Consider the following 22,487-nt stretch of genomic DNA (forward strand, 5'->3'; position numbering starts at 1 on the left):
ATGCATGAGGGCATTTTCAAGCATACAAAAATAATCCTAAAATTCCTTATAAAATAAATTGTTCAAAGAGATGTTCCAGAATAAGAGCAAGGAATCTAGAAATTGGAATGCCATAAGACCTAAGAAGCAGTGGCAATATGACACTGAAGAACTGTAGAAAGTTTCATTTCTTTGGGATTTTTTTTTTTCCTGATCAACAGATTCTATTAGAACAACGCTTAGAATATTATTTTGAAGAAAAAGAATTAATAGCACAAGAATTTATTTTCTTACATCTGTGTCTAATTGTTCTACTACAGGGTTATAATATTTATATAATCATAAATTGCAAAGGAGGTATTGGGGTTTTCTGTGTTTAGAATCTACCTATTGACAAAGGAATGGATGATGAGTTAGAATTACAAAACATAATGCATTGTCTTCAGCTCTATGTAAAAATAATAACAGAAACAAGAATGGGAAGCAGAAGAGGCAGGAAAAAAGGTAGATGTGCTAATTTCCTTGTTTCAGAACAGGAGTCAATAAATACTGCCTAAATTTGTTAAGTCAAGAAATATAGATTTAAGAAAGTTCAGGTAAACAACCACAAAAAGAAAAACCTAAAACTAAAAATATAATTATTAAAAATTATGTAATGAAGAAGAGTACAGGATATAAAATAATGATACCAAATTTCTTATACTTCATGATGAGGAGTCAATAGATATGATGTCAGTTGATCAATTTAGGTGTAGGTATAGAGTCAAATTAACGATAATCACCAGAGAAACCAAATTCAGAAATCCTCAGTGGTTGCCTCTGGGCACTGGGGAAGAGGACTCGTGAGTGGACAGTGGGGAGTGAGATCATTTTCATTTATACAACTTTATATCACTTGATATTTCTTTAACATACATTATTTCATAGTATTTTTCATGAATACCTTGTTATAGAAAAAGTCTAAAGTGATGTAGATAATATTGATAGCTTATATTGGTGAATTACTTAGTTTATAAAAAATATATTCTTATGAATTGTCTTATCTGTGTCTAACAATCCTTAAGAAAGTAAGATTCTGGTCACTAATTCCAGTGTGTGTGGGTTTTCCCTACACCACCAAGCAATTCTCTTTAACAGCAGTTGGCTGTCTTACAATTCAACTCAATTCTGATACACTGTACCCAGAGACAGCATCAGATACCTCAGTCTAGGGCTCGGAGCTACAAGACCCCTCCTCCCCCACTTCAGCCACCAATTACAAATCCAAGTTGTCACTTGTGCAGCTACAGATAGAAGATTCCAATGACCCCCTCCTTGGTTTGATTAATTTGCTAGAGCAGCTCACACAACTCAGGAAACCAGTTTACTCACTAGATGAACAGCCAAGGACACAAATCAACAGCTAGATGAAGAGATACAGAAGGCAAGGTCCCGAACAAAGGAGCTTCTGTCCTCCTGGGGTTTGGGACCTGGCACAGTGGTATGTGGAAGCACACTGGTTTGGAAGCTCTCCAAACCCCCTCCTTTTTGGTTTTTCTGGAGTCTTTATTATACATGGGCACTATTGATGAAATAATCGGCCATTGGTGACTGATTCAACCTCCAGCCCTTCTTCCCCACCCTGAAAGCAGGGGTGGCACGGAAAGTTCCAACCTTCTATTCAAGGTCGGTTCCCCTGGCAACCAGCTCCCACCCTTAGGTGCTTTCCCAGTCAACTCATTAACATAACAAAAGACACCTTTATTGCTCTCAGCACAGGAAGTTCCAAGACTTTTAGGAACTCTGAACCAGAAACAGAGACAAAAAATCAAATACACAAATATATTATTATAAATCACATTGTCAAAGAAAGATTCTGTTATTCTTACATAAGATTGAACAACAAAAAAAAGATAACAATTGTTGGTGAAGATATGGAGAAATTGGAACACTTGTAGACTGCTGATGGGAATGTAAAATGATGCAGCTATATGATCCAGCAATCTCATCCCTGGGTATACATCCAAAGGAACTGAAATAAGTATCTCAAAGATATATGTGCAGTCTCATGTTCACAGCAGCATTATTCACAATACCCGAGGCATGGAAACAGCAAGGGATGGATGGATAAACCAAGTGTGGTCTATAAGCACAATAGAATACTATTCAGCCTTAAAAAAGAAATAAAACCTGCTATATACAACAACATGGATGAATCTATAGGACACTATGCTAAGTGAAATAAGTCCGATACAGAAGAACAAATACTGCATGATTCCACTTATATGAGGAAGCTAAAATAGTCAAACTAGTAACAGAGAGTAGAATGGCAGTTACTGAGAGCTGTGGGGAGGGGGAAATGGGAGTTGTTGTTCAAAAAATACAGTTTTGCACTTCCCTGGTGGCACAGTGGTTAAGAATCCGACTGCCAATGGAAGGGACACGGGTTCAAGCCCTGGTCCGGGAAGATCCCACATGCCGCGGAGCAGCTAAGTCCATGCGCCACAACTACTGAGCCTGCGCTCTAGGACCACGAGCCACAACTACTGAAGCCCGCACACCTAGAGCCTGTGCTCCACAAGAGAAGCCACCGCAATGAGGAGCCCGCACACCGCAACGAAGAGTAGCCCCCGCTCGCCGCAACTAGAGAAAGCCCGCGTGCAGCAACGAAGACCCAATGAGGCCAAAAATAAATAAATTTATTAAAATATGTATATATATATATATATATATATATATATATATATATATATATATATATATATAGTTTCAGTTATGGAAGATGAATAAATTCTAGAGATCTGCCGTTCAACACTGTGCCTATAGTTAACAACACTGTATTGTTACGTAAAAATTTAAGAGAGTAAATCTCACTTTGTGTTCTTACCACAACAAAAATAATAATAATAATAACAATAATAACAATAAATAAAAAGGAGAATAAAGACATGGGGAAAAAGATTAGAGAAAAAAATCTTTGACTTGCTCAAAGTCACACAGCTATTAAATGACAAGGCTGAAGTCTCCTGATGTCAATTATTTTTTGCAATTTTAATATTAATCCAACTAAGTGCCACAACTAAGTGAGTTGTTTTATTGTTTTTGTTGTTTTTTTTTAAATTTACAACATAATTTGTAATAACTCTGTCTTATTCAGGTTCCCCCAGAACCAGATTCTGAGACAAGGATTCAAGTACAAGTAGTTTCTTAGAGAAGAAATATCAGAAAACAGTAGTACTGTGGAGCAGTGCTGAGATGGGGGAAAGAATCAAGAAAATAAAAGATGTGTTAACCAGCAAGTTACCACTGCAGAAAACTGGAGTGGGTTCCTTGGGGACCCAGGAAAGAGTGTGAAATACACACCTCAGAGTACTCCATCAATGGGCAAAGAAGTCTGAGTATTTAACTACTAAATGCTCCTGGGGGCAGGTGGTGGGAAGGGTGGAGATAGGTTGGAGATGTTTATTACTTGGCATTTCCAGTTGGCCCTGCAAACAGGGCAGGTTTCTATGGTTTCCATTGGGAGTTGGACCTGCAAAGTACAGAAATGGTTGTGCTAAGGACATATGCGTGGGATTCTGCTACGAACTCCCAGCTAAATTATAACATTCCTTGTAAGCAGAACCTATATCTTGCTCTTTATTTCTACCAGGTAACATGGGACTAATGTTGAATAAATATGTTACAATTCATTTGAGTTGAGAATACTCAAGCATTTTAAACACATGACTGGTTTAGCAGACAGTCTTATTTTCCCAAAAGTGAGAAGAGTTTTGTACATATTCTGCCACCAAATGCAAAGATTTTCCCTATGGCATCAATTCCCAGATGTTGTTTTATAGGTGAGTTCTGGTCTAGAACTAAGTTTTTACCAGTACGTGGCAAAAGAAGAAAAAAAATGATAATTTCATACTTGTGTGAGATTTATAAAAATTGGATTCAAGAACTATAATTTGAAATTATCTCTGTCCTGTATTTTTGGTATTAAAATATCATCTTTCTTATGAAATTATAGTGAGAACAAATGATACTTTATTTTTCCCTTTCAATGTCTATATGTTCTCTTTATTTCCCTGGGCAAAATTTTAAGTGTGGTTATATGTTGTATAAATCAATTTTTAATTAAAATCATACTACTCTATAATATAAAAAAATCTGGAAATATATAGGCTATAAGATTTTGTGTACTCATATTATCCTATCAGTTATTTTTCAAACCTAAAGTAGCCTTAAAGCCATTGATGTGATTTCGTCAGCAGCACTTTCAAAAATGATAAATATAAAATTTGTTTACTTATAAAGGAACAAAAATATGAACATCTGCTTGGCTATTTTAAGATTACATGGTTAAAAATTAATGCTGTTTACTTTGTAATTAATTACCTTTATTGTATATTACGTAAATTAAACGCTTCGTTTTAAACATGTTATATATGGATTTATTAAGCAAATGATTTACAAAGTAAAACAAAGGAAAATGATATTTGTCACAAAGTCTTATTTAAAACTGATATATATAAGATTATAATAGCCATATTTTCCATGTATAAGAAATCATTCAATGGTCATAAATATATTTCTGAGATCACATCCTCCTTGACTTTAAAACAATTACTCTTTGTAGCCCAAAATGTTTTGTACACATTTATAGATCTTCCTACATACATATTTGAATTCCTATATAGTTCCTTTTTATTTATGGAATGTTGAATATGACATAAATAATTTGATTGGAAGATTTGGATAAGTGGTTAGCAACAATCTGCATGATATTTGGGAATCTGGCAGGGCCTTCTCTAGTAAATGATGGAGCAAGGGCCACCTGGAAACATAGATCACACCGCAAGGCTCTAGCCAAACACATGCAGACAGAAACAGGTTATAGTGAACAAACATACACACAAACACACACAGAGACACACACAAAACTTTGAAGGAAAAAGAAAGCCACCATAGGGCAATTTATAGCTTGGGAATATGTCTTAAAAGGCGGCTCCATCTTTGTGTTTGTAAAGGAACATACTCAAAATCCCTTTTCCATTCATGGATGTTAGTCTTGATTCACTATTTAGCATACATTCCAGGCTTTCTTGTCTTTAGGCAGTTCTGTTTTTGAACTTACCAGATATGTCCTTATTCAATTTCTCCTCTGTTTTATATGTTAACTCACTCACGAGGCAGTGAGCAGAGCCTATCAGGCAGAGTTTGAGGATGTATGGTGACTTGGCATCACCTCTGTTTATTTTCTCAGACATGTGGCACTCCTTTTCCTCATAGCTAGTATTTCTTATGAATCCACTGGAGTATGTCAGAGTCTGAGAAAAAGGTCACCAAACCTGTCTCTAAGTAACTTCCGCATATTAATGTGAACTTATAAATCCGTGTATGGCCTCGTTTGCATGAGGGCGCAGAGATCGCTATTATTATTACTCCTATACTAATTGTATAGTCATCTAAAAGATTTAATTATCCTCCTCATACATAACTTACTGCCAAAGATTAAGAATTTAGAGCCCATTTAGTTTTGAAATAATGGATTTTTAAACCCACAAAAGGTACTTGAATAGATATTTCTTATGAATATTCTAATAAGAAATTATGCTAATAGCAACTGCTAAAGCTAAAAATTGTTGAGAAGATTAATTACTTATAATATGCCATGAGCAACATGAGACAAAAATAGATAATTCTTCAATCTTTAATGCTTTAATTTTATTGATATATTCTTGATGAGAAAAGAAACAATGATTAACCTTCAGAAGTTTAGAAAAATATTTTAAGAAGAAACAAAAAATTTTTCTATATGTGTTTAAATGTTATAGCTTATCTTCAGCAAGTGCTATACAATCTATGAGATGCTTTTGTAAAAAATAATGACTTGGTTGTAAACCACTAACATTAAGAAGAAACAGAGGACTTACTCCACCAGCTATTAAGATTTATTATAAAGCTAAAGTAATATGTGTGGCATTGTTGCAAAATAGATAAATAGGCCAGTGGAACAATAAAGAAGGTCCAACAACTGACACACATATATAGATAGATGATTAATGACAAAGACTATACTTGATTGAAAAGGATATGACAAAAAACGACCTTTTCAAAAGATGGTATTGTGTCAATTATACACCCACATGTAAAAGAAAAAAATAAAATTGACTCCTACTTTCAAACATGCTCAAAAATTAATTCCAGGTGGATTGGTACTCTAAATGTAATGTACAAAACATTAAATCTTACAGAAGTTAGGAGAGAAGAATAATTTCATGAACTCGAGATAGGTAAAAATCACATTTTTCATTATCACTAACCATAGTAGAAAAAATTGATAATTGGATTACATTGCGAGAACATCTGTTCAACTAAAAACATTATTTTTAAGAAAGAGAAAATGCAAGCCACAGAGTGGAGAAAACATTTGCAACACATATAAGTAACAAAGGGCTTGTATATAGTATATATATGTATACATATATAAGGGGAAAAAAAGCTCTTACAAGTCAATTTTTTTAAAAATGGCAGATAATCCAATAAAATGGGTGTTGGGCTGCACCCTGCAGGCTTTCAAGCCCTGTACTTGTCCATCTTCAAGACACAAGGAAGAGCCTGAGTCAGTAACAGAGACATCAATGACTTAATGGATAGGGGGATCTTACATGTCTGAAGCAAGGCTCTGGAGCAATACCCCACAGTGCAGATGGCTAGCAGGATGAGGGGGAGGGGAAGGGTACCAGTTATAGAGGGAATTGACATCTGGTTGGCTCATCCGTTACCAGGGAAACAAGCAGAGGGGCATGCCCCTTTGATAAAATATCATCGTAGAGATAGTTCTGACCTAAACATTAGAACAATCACTAGCTGGGGCCCAGGGCAAGTATGTAGGCATTTACTGATTAGATTCTATGATTAAGAGGAAAGGTCAGTCAGCTGAGTAAGGTGTGGGCAAGGCAGGGACTGGTCAGCAGGGGATGTACCAAGAGCAAGAGAGCAGCCATCTTGAGTGGCCTGTATGTAAACAATAGCACTATATAGTTCTATAGGGAAGAAATGGAAGTACACTGTTGACAGGTTCTTGTATTGGGTTGGATAGTGTTCCCCAAGTTTTCATGTTCTTCCTGGAGCCTCAGAATATGACCATGTTTGGAAATAAGGCTGTTACACATTTAATTAGTTAAAATAAGACAAGATCATACTGGAGTAAGTAGGGTAGGTGGGATCTTAACTTAGTATGACTTCTGTCTTCACCAGAAGAGGAGAAGAGCCACAGAGATAGACAAACAAGAAAAATGCATGTGACAACAGAGGCAGAAACTGGAATGAGACAGCTATAAGCAAGGAACACCAAGGACTGCCAGCCACCACCAGAAGCCAAGGACAGGCAAGGAAAGATCCTACCTGGAGTCTCAGAGGGAGCATGACCCTACTGACACCTTAATTTTAGACTTCTAGCTTCTAGAACTGTGAAAGAAGAAATTTCTGTTGTTTAAAGTCAAACAGACTATGGTACTGTTACAACAGCCCTGGGAAATAAAATACAGTTCTTACACTACATGTGAAATGTTATATCATTCCAAGGTAGTCTGTGATAAGTTAAAGATGCATACCATGAATCCTAAAGCTACCACTAGAAAATGCACTTGACAAAATCTAACATTCATTCTTGTTAAAAACAGACAGAAAGCTAGGAATAGGAGAAAACTTCCTCAGTCTAATATCAATAAAAGTCATCCGTGATCAACCTAATACTAACATCACACCATGAAAAGTTTCCCCCTAAGATTAGGAACACAGTAAAGATACCTACTATCACACTTCTAGTTCACATTGTGCTAGGGGGTCTAGCCAGTATAATAGGGCAAGAAATAAAAGACCCTATTTATATAATAAAGACAGAATTTAGAATGTCTTTATTCATAGACAACATGATCATGTATGTGGAAAAATTGATAAAAACTACCCAAAAATGCTATTCAAACTAATAAGTGAGTTTAGTAATAGTTATTTAGCAAGGTTCATTGAACTTCTTGCTTCCAGATACAAGATCAATATACAAAATTTACCTGCATTTCTACATACTAATCATGAACAATTGGAAACTGAAGTTAAAAGCAAAAATAATGCCATTAAAAATAGCACCAAAAATATGAAATACTTAGAGATAAAGATCTGTATAGTAAAAACTACAAAATATTGCTGAGAGGAATTAAAAACTTAAGTAAATGGAGAGACATATCTGTTCATAGGGTATATCTCAATGTTAATCTTAATATTAATTACATTGATATAATCAATATTTGAGTCACTTTTCCCCAAATAGATTTGCTATATTCCCAATAAAAAATCAAGACGTGCTGTATTGGCATAAAGATAGATGTTTGGCATCCAGCAGATCAAAGAAACAAAATAGAGTGTCTAGAGATAGACCTAAACATATGCAATCAACCAATTTCTGACCAACAAAGAGAGGCAATTCAGTGAAGAAAAGATAGAGTTTTTTCTTTTTAACAAATGGTGCTGGAATAATTGTATCTGCATATGCCAAAAAATGACTTTGATTCGTACCTCACCCACATAAAAAAATTTAACTCAGAATTGACCATAGTCTTAAATAAAAAATGAAACCACACAACTCCTGAGGGAAAATATAAGATAAAATCCTTGTGAACTTGGGTTAGATACAACAAACACAATCAATAAAAGAAAATAATTGTTAAATAGTATTACAACAAATTTAAAACTTCTGCTCTTCAAAAGACACTATTAAGAGACTCTTGTGTCCCACAGAGAGGGAAACAATATTTTCAAAGCCTATATCTAAAAAATGATTTCTTTCTAGAGTATATAAGGAAGTTTAAGAACTCAATCCTAAGAAAAGACAACCTAACTTTAAAAAAAAAAATGGACCAAAAAAAAAACACATTAGACACCTCACGAAAGAATGTATACTGATGACAAATATACACATAAAAAATGCTCAAAAACATTAATTATTAGGGAAGGGCAAATTAAAACCATAATGAAATATCACTACATACTTATTACAGATGTCACTAAATATTTCTGTTAAAAGACTAACATTAAAAACACTGGCAAGTTTGTGAAGCAACTGAAACTCTCATGCCCAACTTCTCCTGAGAATGTAAATTGACACAACTGCTTTGGAAAACATTTTGGCAATTTCATCTTTTTTTTTTATTAGTCATCCATTTTATACACATCAGTGTATACATGTCAATCCCAATCTCCCAATTCATCACACCACCACCCCCATCCCCCTCTGCTTTCCCCTGTTGGTGTCCATACTTTTGTTCTCTACATCCGTGTCTCTATTACTGCCCTGCAAACCGGTTCATCTGTACCATTTTTCTAGGTTCCACATATATACGTTAATATGCGATATTTGTTTTTCTCTTTCTGACTTACTTCACTCTGTATGATAGTCTCCAGATCTATCCATGTCTCAACAAATGACCCAGTTTCATTCCTTTTTATGGCTGAGTAATAATCCATTGTATATATGTACCACAGCTTCTTTATCCATTCCTCTGTCGATGGGCATTTAGGTTGCTTCCATGACCTGGCTATTGTAAATAATGATGCAATGAACATTGGGGTGCATGTGTCTTTTTGAATTATGGTTTTCTCTGGGTATATGCCCAGTAGTGGGATTGCTGGATCATATGGTAATTCTATTTTTAGTTTTTAAGGAACCTCCATACTGTTCTCCATAGTGGCTGTATCAATTTACATTCCCACCAACAGTGCAAGAGGGTTCCCTTTTCTCCACACCCTCTCCAGCATTTGTTGTTTGTAGATTTTCTGATGATGCACATTCTAACTGGTGTGAGGTGATACCTCATTGTAGTTTTGATTTGCATTTCTCTAATCATTAGTGATGTTGAGCAGCTTTTCATGTGCTTCGTGGCCATCTGTATGTCTTCTTTGGAGAAATGTCTGTTTAGGTCTTCTGCCCATTTTTGGATTGGGTTGTTTGTTTTTTTAATATTGAGTTGCATGAGCTGTTTATATATTTTGGAGATTAATCCTTTGTCCGTTGAATCGTTTGAAAATATTTTCTCCCATTCTGAGGATTGTCTTTTCATCTCGTTTGTAGTTTCCTTTGCTGTGCAAAAGCTTTGAAGTTTCATTAGGTCCCATTTGTTTATTTTTGTTTTTATTTCCATTACTCTAGGAGGTGTATCAAAAAAGATCTTGCTGTGATTTATGTCAGAGAGTGTTCTTCCTATGTTTTCCTCTAAGAGTTTTATAGTGTCCAGTCTTATATTTAGGTCTCTAATCCATTTTGAGTTTATTTTTGTGTATGGTGTTAGGGAGTATTCTAATTTCATTCTTTTACATGTAGCTGTCCAGTTTTCCCAGCACCACTTATTGAAGAGACTGTCTTTTCTCCATTGTATATCTTTGCATCCTTTGTCATAGATTAGTTGACCATAGGTGCGTGGGTTAATCTCTGGGCTTTCTATCTTGTTCCATTGATCTATGTTTCTGTTTTTGTGCCAGTACCATATTGTCTTGATTACTGTAGCTTTGTAGTATAGTCTGAAGGCAGGGAGTCTGATTCCTCCAGCTCTGTTTTTTTCCCTCAAGACTGATTTGGGTATTCGGGGTGTTTTGTGTCTCCATACAAATTTTAAGATTTTTGTTCTAGTTCCGTAAAAAACGCCATTGGTAATTTGATATGAATTGCATTGAATCTGTAGATTGCTTTGGGTAGTATAGTCATTTTCACAATATTGATTCTTCCAATCCAAGAACATGGTATATCTCTCTATCTGTTGGGATCACCTTTAATTTCTTTCATCAGTGTCTTATAGTTTTCTGCATAGGGGTCTTTTATCTCCCTACATATGTTTATTCTTAGGTATTTTATTCTTCTTTTTGTAGTGGTAAATGGGAGTGTTTCCTTAATTTCTCTTTCAGATTTTTCATCATTAGTGTATAGGAATGCAAGAGATTTCTGTGCATTAATTTTGTATCCTGCAACTTTACCAAATTCATTGATTAGCTCTAGTAGTTTTCTGGTGGCATCTTTAGGATTCTCTATGTACAGTATCATGTTATCTGCAAAGAATGACCGTTTTACTTCTTCTTTTCCAATTTGTATTCCTTTTATTTCTTTTTCTTCTCTGATTGCCGTGGCTAGGACTTCCAGAACTATGTTAAATAATAGTGGTGACAGTGGACATCCTTGTCTTGTTCCTGATCTTAGAGGAAATGCTTTCAGTTTTTCACCATTGAGAATGATGTTTGCTGTGGGTTTGTTGTATATGGCCTTTATTATGTTGAGGTAGGTTCCCTCTATGCCCACTTTCTGGAGAGTTTTTATCATAAATGGGTGTTGAATTTTGTCAAAAGTTTTTCTCCATCTATTAAGATGATCATATGGTTTTTATTCTTCAATTTGTTAATATGGTTTATCACGTTGATTGATTTACGTATATTGAAGAATCCTTGCATCCCTGGGATAAATCCCACCTGATCATGGTGTATGATCTTTTTAATGTGTTGTTGGATTCTGTTTGCTAGTATTTGGTTGAGGACTTTTGCATCTGTATTCATCAATGATATTGGCCTGTAGTTTTCTTTCTTTGTAACATCTTTGTCTGGTTTTGGTATCAGGGTGATGGTGGCCTCATAGAATGAGTTTGGGAGTGTTCCTTCCTCTGCAATTTTTTGGAACAGTTTGAGAAGGATGGGTGTTAGCTGTTCTCTAAATGTTTGAAAGAATTCACCTGTGAAGCCATTTGGTCCTGGACTTTTGTTTGTTGGAAGATTTTTAATCACAGTGTCAATTTCATTACTTGTGATTTGTCTGTTCATATTTTCTATTTCTTCCTGGTTCAGTCTTGGAAGGTTATACCTTTCTAAGAATTTGTCCATTTCTTCCAGGTTGTCTATTTTGTTGGCATAGAGTTGCTTGTAGTAGTCTCTTAGGATGCTTTATATTTCTGTGGTGTCTGTTGTAACTTCTCCTTTTTCATTTCTAATTTTATTGATTTGAGTCCTCTCCCTCTTTTTCTTGACGAGTCTGCCTAATGGTTTATCAATTTTATCTTCTCAAGGAACTAGCTTTTTTTAAATTGATCTTTGCTATTGTTTTCTTTGCTTCTGTTTCATTTATTTCTGCTCTGATCTTTATGATTTCTTTCCTTCTGCTAACTTTGGGCTGGGTTGTTCTTCTTTCTCTAGTTCCTTTAGGTGTAAGGTTAGATTGTTATTTGAGATTTTTCTTGTTTCTTGAGGTAGGCTTGTATAGCTATAAACTTCCCTCTTAGAACTGCTTTTGCTGCATCCCATAGGTTTTGGATCATCGTGTTTTCATTGTCATTTGTCTCTAGGTATTTTTTGATTTCCTCTTTGATTTCTTCAGTGATCTCTTGGTTATTTAGTAACGTATTGTTTAGCCTCCATGTGTTTGTGTTTTTACATTTTTTTCCCTGTAATTCATTTCTAATCTCATAGTGTTGTGGTCAGAAAAGATGCTTGGTATGATTTCAATTTTCTTAAATTTACTGAGGCTTGATTTGTGACCCAAGATGTGATCTATCCTGGAGAATGTTCCATGTGCACTTGAGAAGACAGTGTAATCTGCTGTTTTGCAATGGAATGTCCTATAAATATCAATTAAATCTATCTGGTCTATTGTGTCATTTAAAGCTTCTGTTTCCTTATTTATTTTCATTTTGGATGATCTGTCCATTGGTGTAAGTGAGGTGTTAAAGTCCCCCACAATTATTGTGTTACTGTCAATTTCCTCTTTTATAGATGTTAGCAGTTGCCTTATGTATTGAGGTGCTCCTATGTTGGGTGCATATATATTTATAATTGTTATATCTTCTTCTTGGATTGATCCCTTGATCATTATGTAGTATCCTTCCTTGTCTCTTGTAACATTCTTTATTTTAAAGTCTATTTTATCTGATATGAGTACTGCTACTCCAGCTTTCTTTTGATTTCCATTTGCATGGAATATCTTTTTCCATCCCCTCACTTTCAGTCTGTATGTGTTCCTAGGTCTGAAGTGGGTCTCTTGTAGACAACATATATATGGGTCTTGTTTTTGTATCCATTCAGCAAGCTTATTTCTTTTGGTTGGAGCATTTAATCCATTCACGTTTAAGGTAATTATCAATATGTATGTTCCTATGATCATTTTCTTAATTGTTTTGGGTTTGTTTTTGTAGGTCCTTTTCTTCTCTTGTGTTTCCCACTTAGAGAAGTTCCTTTAGCGTATGTTGTAGAGCTGGTTTGGTGGTGCTGAATTCTCTTAGCTTTTTCTTGTCTGTAAAGCTTTTGATTTCTCCATCGAATCTGAATGAGATCCTTGCCAGGTAGAGTAATCTTGGTTTTACGTTCTCCCCTTTCATCACTTTAATTATGTCATGCCACTCCCTTCCGGCTTGTAGAGTTTCTGCTGAGAAATCGGCTGTTAACCTTATGGGAGTTCTCTTGTATGCTATTTGTCATTTTTCCCTTGCTGCTTTCAATAATTTTTCTTTGTCTTTAATTTTTGCCAGTTTGATTACTATGTGTCTTGGCGTGTTTCTCCTTGGGTTTATCCTGTATGGGACTCGCTGTGCTTCCTGCACTTGGGTGGCTATTTCCTTTCCCATGTTAGGGAAGTTTTCGACCATAATCTCTTCAAATATTTTCTCGGGTACTTTCTCTCTCTCTTCTCCTTCTGGGACCCCTATAAAGCGAATGTTGTTGTGTTCAATGGTTTCCCAGAGGTCTCTTAGGCTGTCTTCATTTCTTTTCATTCTTTTTTCTTTATTCTGTTCTGCAGCAGTGAATTCCACCATTCTGTCTTCCAGGTCACTTATCCGTTCTTCTGCCTCAGTTATTCTGTTATTGATTCCTTCTAATGTAGTTTTCACTTCAGTTATTGTATTGTTCATCTCCGTTTGTTTGTTCTTTAATTCTTCTAGGTCTTTGTTAAACATTTCTTGCATCTTCTCGATCTTTGCCTCCATTGTTTTTCCAAGGTCCTGGATCATCTTCACTATTATTATTCTGAATTCTTTTTCTGGAAGGTTGCCTATCTCCACTTCATTTAGTTGTTTTTCTGAGGTTTTATCTTGTTCCTTCATCTGGTACATAGCCCTCTGCCTTTTCATCTTGTCTATCTTTCTGTGAATGTGGTTTTTGTTCTACAGGCTCCTGCAGCCTGTTTTTGAACATCTCTGAGGATGATGTCTTTTCCTGGCTCCTTGGGTGACACTGTCATCAGCTGTGGCTCATTAGAAAAACCAGCTGTGCTGGTTTTCTGAGGTCAGGCTCTGTGCAGGTGAAAGGTCCCATAGGGGTCCTGCTTTCTGCTTCCCAGTCTGTCCTCCGCTTTGCTAATCAAAATTCTCTCCTTCCCTCAAGTCCAGCTCAAGTGCAGAAAGTTCTTCTGACGTTCTGGAGGAGGGGCGAGGCTGCTAGTGTTGGAGGGTCTCCTGCAGAGTTGCAGGGTGTCTCTGTCTCACCATGAGGACAAGGACACTGGCAGCAGAAATTCTGGGAAGCACTCCTTAGAGTGAGCCATGCCAGAGTCTACTTTGGCACTTTCTTAAAAAATTAAACATATGACTACTTCATGACCCAGCCATTTCTCTCCTAGGGTATTTCTTTACCTAAGAGAAATGAAATCGTATATTCATACAAAGACTTAATCACAAATGTTCATAGACACTTTATTAGTAGCATACCCAAAACTAGAAACAACCCAAATGTCCATTAACAGGTGAATGAAGAAACAAATCATGGTGTATCTATACAATGGAATACTACTCAGTAACAAAGAGTGATGAAAGTGATGAAATATCAATTCATACTACAATGTAGATGAATCTCAAATAACAATGCTAAATTTTTAAAAGGCAAAAAAGAGTGCATATCCTATTATTCCATTTATATGATATCTAGAAAGTGCAAACTACATTTTAATGACAGAGAGCAGACTAACAGTTGCCTAGTTGGCAGAGGGGGAGGAGGAAGGTATTACAAAGGAGCAAAGGAGCATGAGGTAACTTTTGGTGATGATCAACTTGTTTACTATCCTTACTGTGGTGATGGCTTTATGGGCTATACATAAGTCAAACATATTAAATTCCATAATTGAAACACATACAGTTTGGTGTATATCAGTTCTATCTCAATTTTAAAGTCTTTGTACCTTACTAAGTTATGTCTCTGCAATATTTGCAAATATATTCTCAAGGATTAATTGTTTACCAGGACCATATCTTTTGAGACTATATATTCAGTGGCAGAAGATAACATTGTTATTTATAACACTCCTTTTCAATCAATAAAGAGTAGCCTCCCTCTCCAATCAGAGCTACTGCTCAATCAGACTATGTTCTTTTCAAATATATGTCTTAAATATTTGGATTAAGAATGTTATTATTGGGCTCCTTAGTCCCTTTTCTCAACATTTATACAAATTATCTACTCTTACCTCTCAATGGGAATATATTATTAATTATGAGAGACAGCCTGGGTGACAGAGTAAATGTCACGTCAGGCAGCCAGAATTCCCCATTTCCTCACCTTCATTTATTAAGTGACCATGGGCAGTCCCTTAACCTCCCTGAGCCTTGGTCACCTACTAGAAATATCAGGACATTAATTCCTCTCAGAACTACTGCTACAGCAGATGATTTGTTAGGGGCACTTCTAGTTCAAACAGCCATGACACTACATATACTACCAAAATTTTAAGTCAGACTTTTTAATAAGTCATGGTCATACAATGATTTTTTAGAATAACATAATAAACATCAAAATTATGTAAGAATCCATAGAAAATTCTTTCTACTTAGGAAATATCCTTCTTCGAAAGATGACAACTTCTCCTAATGTTTATTTTATGCACCTTTCAATGAGGTCATACAGGGAATACAGGCATTTTAAAAATATTGACTTAAAAGTTCTCCTTGGTAATATTTCTAAAAATCACCATTCTAACCAGAAAACACACACACACACACACACACACACACATATTTAGCACTTTCAGTTTATATTCATAGAGTTTTGTAGCACTTTAGGGCAGTAAAGGACTTGAGAGATCATGGTGTTTTAACCTTCTCATTTTAAAGTAGAAGAAAAAAAACAATAAAAACTGAATCCCAGAGGTGTTAAATGACACATCAGAAGCAATCTGCTATATAGGCAGAATTTGGTGTGATGCTCTAATCTACAGAGAATTCCTAGAGCAACAAAAAACCCTATTTGTCCCGAGGAAATGTTCAGATAAAGATGTTCAATTCTTACTGTCTAAAAATAAAGAATTGTCTTATTGAAATTATCAAAATAGACTTGATCTAGTGGCCATATTTGTCCGTTCAATAAGGATTCACTTTTAAAATGTATGATTTGGTGTTATATTTGACCAAAGATAGCTGGAATGTTCTAAAGGTGTCTTCACTTTTTTCATTGTGAATAGCATGTCTCATCCATTGTTATCTATGAGAACAGAGAGATATCACCCATATGGATCCCATACAGGCAGATAATATTTTAAACTAATGCTCTACCTTTGTATCCAATACTACTTCATGTGTTTCCTGGAAGCTGTTAGTAATTACAGTATTTTATTCTGTCCCTTTAGGAAAAGCATTTAATGCCAACACTAGACATAAAATACTAGGATTGATAGCTAGTTAGATTTTTCCAAGATATACTTATATTTCTGATTAATACCTCTAAGCTGACTAGTATTTAATACCTTGCTGGGATGAACAGAGATAAAGTAATCATATAACCATTCATTGTTCTGTTGCTTTCAAGAAATAGAAAAATCAATTCCTTGAATCCCTGCTTCTCATAAATTTTGTTCAGTCAAAAAAGTCTAGCACAAATTCAGTACATAATGCAAGGTCATTTCTTAAATATAAATGTTACATATTTCTTAATCCCTTAGAAATATTGTTATCCATCAAATTTGGGTAATGTAGCAGATATTGTGTCTTTCCATTACTCTGTGCAAAGATTTCAAAATGTAACTTTCCCTAGCCTGGTCTGTTTCTTTCTGTTCAACTTCAACAAGAGGAAAAGTTCTGATGTTACAAAAAAGATGTAATAGTGTTCTCTTGAGTTTCTTGAAGATCATCTGCTCTGTCAGGCATGACGTAATTCGTCAATGATTACTGTAAAGTCCACTGCAATGAAACAACATGCACCAACAGCCATGTTGTATCAGTATGTTGCAGGAAAGAGAGTGGGGCATGAGAGGATGGTCATGTCCCAGGTCTCAAGCACGTCCCTGGGATGGCTGCCAAGTGTGGGTTCTTGGCTTCGCACAGGAAAACATTCAAGAGTGAGCCATAGTAAAGTGAAAAAAGGTTTATTCAGGGAGAAACACATGCCACAGAAAGAGTGTGGACCATATCGGAAGGTGAGAGAGGCACCAGGGTATGGGGTTGTCAGTTTTCATAGGGGTGGGTAATTTCATAGGCTAATGAGTGGGAAGAATATTGCAGCTACTTTGGGGAAAGGGTGGGGATTTCCAGGAATTGGGCCACTGCCCACTTTTTGACCTTTTGTGGTCAGCCTTGGAACTGTCATGGCGCCTGTGGGTGTGTCATGCTGATGTGTTACAATGTTGTTGTGTTACAATGAGTATACTGAGGCTCAAAGTCTAGTGGAAGTCGACTTGTCCACTATCTTGGACCTAGTTGGTTCTAACCAGTTTATGTTGTGTCCTCAGGCTATGTCATTCTTTTAAAGGTTGTGCCATGCCCCCTTCCTATCTCAGGTAGGCAAACAAACCACACAGCAACCATAACCTGAGTCTATAAAAAGCTTAGATTTCAACATCAAATCAAACGTAAAGATAATTAACATAATATGCATTGACATTTTTCAAAAAGAGTAAATACATTTCATGTTGACATTGTTTCACCAGTGTGCAAAAGGATTTCTTAGGCCAGATGGGCAGTTTTTCTTTGTCTATTATTCTTTTGTGGTAATATTCTATCCCAGCCTGAATTAATACAAAAGTCAAGGTTATAACTTTTCTCTTCCCTTAGTTTATTTTTCAGTGTTTATATACCATATCAGAATAAACAGATTTCTCTAATGCAAGGTTGGTTTTTTTTTTTTTTTAATCCTCTATACAACAACGTATGTGCAAATTTACAGGTGTTAAACTGCATTTGCCTTTATTCCTAAGAACTATAATTCCCAATCAGGCTGAGTTTCCTCGGGCTTTATCACATTTTCCCTTTGTTTTCTTCTGTTGTTCATACTTGTGTGGTCTTGGCTAAATACATTCACCTATTTCTTGCTCCCCTATTACTTTGCAAAAGAACCAATCTTATTTTCCTTGGAATCTGTATATGCCTATGTTTCTATTGAGAGGTGGGAAAGAAAGAGCTTCTGGAGGAAGGAAGGAGTAACCCCACCCAGATACACTGGTTTGGAAGGAGAAAGAACTTCCTGACATTTGGGAGAAAAGAGGAACTTTCCAGGTAAGAAGAAATATACTTCTTCACGTCTCAATTACTGGGACCTTGAATTAGTGGTAGCCTACAGCAGTTCCCAGTAAAAGACCTTCATCCACCTAGAAAAAGATACATACTCTTACCTTGAGTGGAAATAACTCCTCTTAGAAAACCATAGATTATATGGAGGGAATAATACTAGAATGCTAGGGGGAAAGGATAGGGATGAAATGGAAAAAAAAAATCTATTTATAAATTAGTGATATCACTAGTCTCTAGCCAAGACTAGAATATGCAACAGTTAACAATAGAAACTCACAAGGTACCATCTTTAATGCATTTTATTTAAAATTTTCAAGGTATATGTACCCACTTTTGAAAAATGCTTATCATGTCACTGTGGGTTCAGTCATACTCAAATAATTCTTTAGTTTTGCATGTTCCTCAAATCCTTGATGTATTACCACTGGTAGATATCAGGACTGAATGCTTATCACCTAAAAATATAGGATTCTGGCACTCAGAACAGGAAAAGACAGGTAAAGGAAACCCCCAAACTTAAAAGCAAATGAAAATGGTATTTAAAGGAGTTTTCTGTTCATGAATTATTCAAATGGGAAACTTAAAAAATTATTTATGCAAAGACACGAATCAGTTCTGCAACATCCTGCCTCAGTTACTCAGAGGGTCACTGATTTGTTGAACGGTAGAAAAAAAGTCACCAGAAATGGCAAAATCTATGACAACTTTAAGCAAGTGTTTTATCAAACTACGGTCCATGAACTACTTGCATAAGAATCATTGGTGTGCTTTTTTAAAAAAAAAATGCAGAGTCTTAGGCCTCATCCCCAGAGATTTGAAGTCTACCCAGGAAGAGGCTCAGGAATCTGTTATTTTAACCAGCTCTTCAGCCTATTTTTCAGCTACCTTAAAACTTAAAGATCTGTGCCCACCACCCAGTTCAGAGATCTCCCTGTGAAAATATAGAAAGCATCCTCTATTCTAGGACCCTACAACCTCAGGGACATGTCTTTTAAAAAACTATCGAAACCAGTCTCCCAACTCTATCCCCATCCCCAACTCCGTAACCTAGTATTCTCTTTTTCTTCCTCCAGAGTAATTATTCTTATCACATTTTTTGTAACTAAAAGCTGAGGTCCATGAGAGCAGAGATATGCCTGACTTAGTCACCTCTATCCCCAGTGCCCAGTAACATAGGTACTCAAAAGTTAGTTGTGGATTTAACCGATGAATAAATAAACAAAAAATGCAAAAGGATCCATTGATCGTAACTGAAATGACATTCTAGTAATATGGATTTTATTATGGAGTTAAACTAGATGTTAGTAGTGTGTGTGTGTCCAATTACAAATGAAGTCTTCACTTTGTGGGTGAGATAACTGAAGTACAAAAACCTTGTGCAGTTAATTCCAGTTTATCCTGTGAAGATGGCAGCCTTTTGGGTGCCATCTCCGTTGCGGATCTGTTATGCAATCAACTCCCTGATCATCACTCATAACATCAGGAAGAAGGATGCCTTTGGTGCCCCTTTCACACCAGATTCAGAAACAGAAATATGAAAGTTTGGTAATTTATGAAAGAAACATAATCAGCAAACAACAGAGAAATAAAGAATACACATTTCACATGGTGATCAAATGCTCTTCATTCTCCAAACACTAGCATAACTCCTCACTAATTCATGGAACCATTTTGCAGGGCTCCGGCACTGCTGTGAAATCCTACTACACTTTCTTTCTGTAGCATCAATATGACAATCATACACTTTCTGCCATATACTGTTATTTAACATAGGGTGTTCCCCATAAATAAACTGTGAGTTGCTTTAGAGGTGAAACCGTGTATTTTACTTATTGGAATGTTACTTTCCCTACCCACTAAGAGTTTAAAACAGTGTGAAGTTTGTAGTTAGCTTTCAAGAAATATTTGTTGAACAAATAAATTAATAAATGGACTGCACTGGGTTGAGTCAGGCAAAAAGAAACACAAACCACAGAGCAGATTGTCCAGAAAAAGAGCTATTAAAATTGAGAAAGAGCTCTATTTCTTTGCAGTTAAATTATTCAACTAAATCAGGGTAATTAATTATAATTAGACAGAAAAACTATTCAAAACTGTATTTTACTTTGTTTTAATTTTTCTATGTTAATACTGTATAAATAAAAGCTCTCCGTCTTGACTGCAGTAAATTTAGAGACCACATGTAAAATGTCTCATATTCACAGAACTTGGTCATAATAATAATTAATTCTCTCCACATTTTTAAAATTCACACTTTCACTATTTCCATAGAGAACATTTTTAAATAAAGTTTCTTAAGAGCTGATCTGGCTTATCTTAAGTTAAATAGAAAAGGCCCAAGGCCTCAGACACAAAGTAAAAGTCATCTCTGTAAAAGAAGAAAATATGTCTGTCTGCATTTCTTTGCACAGAAAAATAATCTAAAACAGAGTTAAAATACATTTGGGGCCAAGGAGAGTTTCTTCGCCACATGCTGTGAGTGTGAACATTTTACTGTAAGGCCTTGGGCCTTCATTTTTGGTTGTCATGAGCCACTTTAAGGATCTATTGAAAATTACAGATTTCTCTAAGGCAAACCACACCTATACACACAAACTTTATACAATTAGGAGACATTTTCTGATCTATTTGATGCTCAAGTCAAGACCCACACCCCACCTTAGGAAAGCCATTCATTTGTAATTGCTAAATAAGCATGGTTCTACATACTCTGTTGGAGGCCAAAATAGGCCCTATTTTGAGGTTTCTCTTTTCTCTGTTAGCCTGTTCCCACCTGCACAGCCTGCTTTAGTTTAGCATTGCCGCAAGGCTGCCAACTCAACTTTGAACTGCATCTCATTCACAGTATTTATTTTTCTGTATGTCTTGGTTTCCACTCACCAAAATAGTCTTCTTCTTCCATCATTGCTCATGGTCCCACATGATCCAGCTGCACGAATTTTTATTCACTATGACAAATTATTCACTGTGGAAATTGTAATATCTTATTATTTTTCATTTTTAGAACTAAGGTTACATGCTAATGACTGATGAATGGACATATGCCAACTACCAAAGTTCCCTGGGTGCAAAGTCTTAATGTAATCCATGTAGCATACTCAAAATAGAAATTTCTACTTCATTTGAAAAAATTGTCCCCATTGTCCAACCATAACATTCTAAATGGGATACACATTGAATAACATGAGAATAAGGAAGCATTTGCCTAACTAACCACGGCAGAAAATATTAGAGATGGAAGGGGGTGTCAAGAGCAGATTCTCCTCAGAACTTTTTTTTTTAAATTTATTTATTTATTTATTTTTTAGACATCTTTATTGGAGTATAATTGCTTTACAATGGTGTGTTAGTTTCTGCTTTATAACAAAGTGAATCAGTTATACATATACATATGTTCCCATATCTCTTCCCTCGTGCGTCTCCCTCCCTCCCACCCTCCCTATCCCACCCCTCTAGGTGGTCACAAAGCACAGAGCTGATCTCCCTGTGCTATGTGGCTGCTTCTCACTAGCTATCTATTTTACGTTTGGTAGTGTATATATGTCGATGCCACTCTCTCACTTTGTCACAGCTTACCCTTCTCCCTCCCCATATCCTCAAGTCCATCCTCTAGTAGGTCTGTGTCTTTATTCCCATCTTCGCCCTAGGTTCATCATGACCTTTTTTTTTTTTCTTAGATTCCATATATATGTGTTAGCATACAGTATTTGTTTTTCTCTTTCTGACTTACTTCACTCTGTATGACAGATTCTAGGTCGATCCACCTCAATACAAATAACTCAATTTCGTTTCCTTTTATGGCTGAGTAATATTCCATTGTATATATGTGCCACATCTTCTTTATCCATTCATCTGTCGATGGACACTTAGGTTGCTTCCATGTCCTGGCTATTGTAAATAGAGCTGCAATGAACATTTTGGTACATGACTTTTTGAATTATGGTTTTCTCAGGGTATATGCCCAGTAGTGGGATTGCTGGGTCATATGGTAGTTTTATTTTTAGTTTTTTAAGGAACCTCCATACTGTTCTC

The sequence above is a fragment of the Balaenoptera physalus genome, assembly GCF_965194825.1.
Source record: "Balaenoptera physalus genome assembly, chromosome: 4".
Lineage (NCBI taxonomy): Eukaryota > Metazoa > Chordata > Mammalia > Artiodactyla > Balaenopteridae > Balaenoptera > Balaenoptera physalus.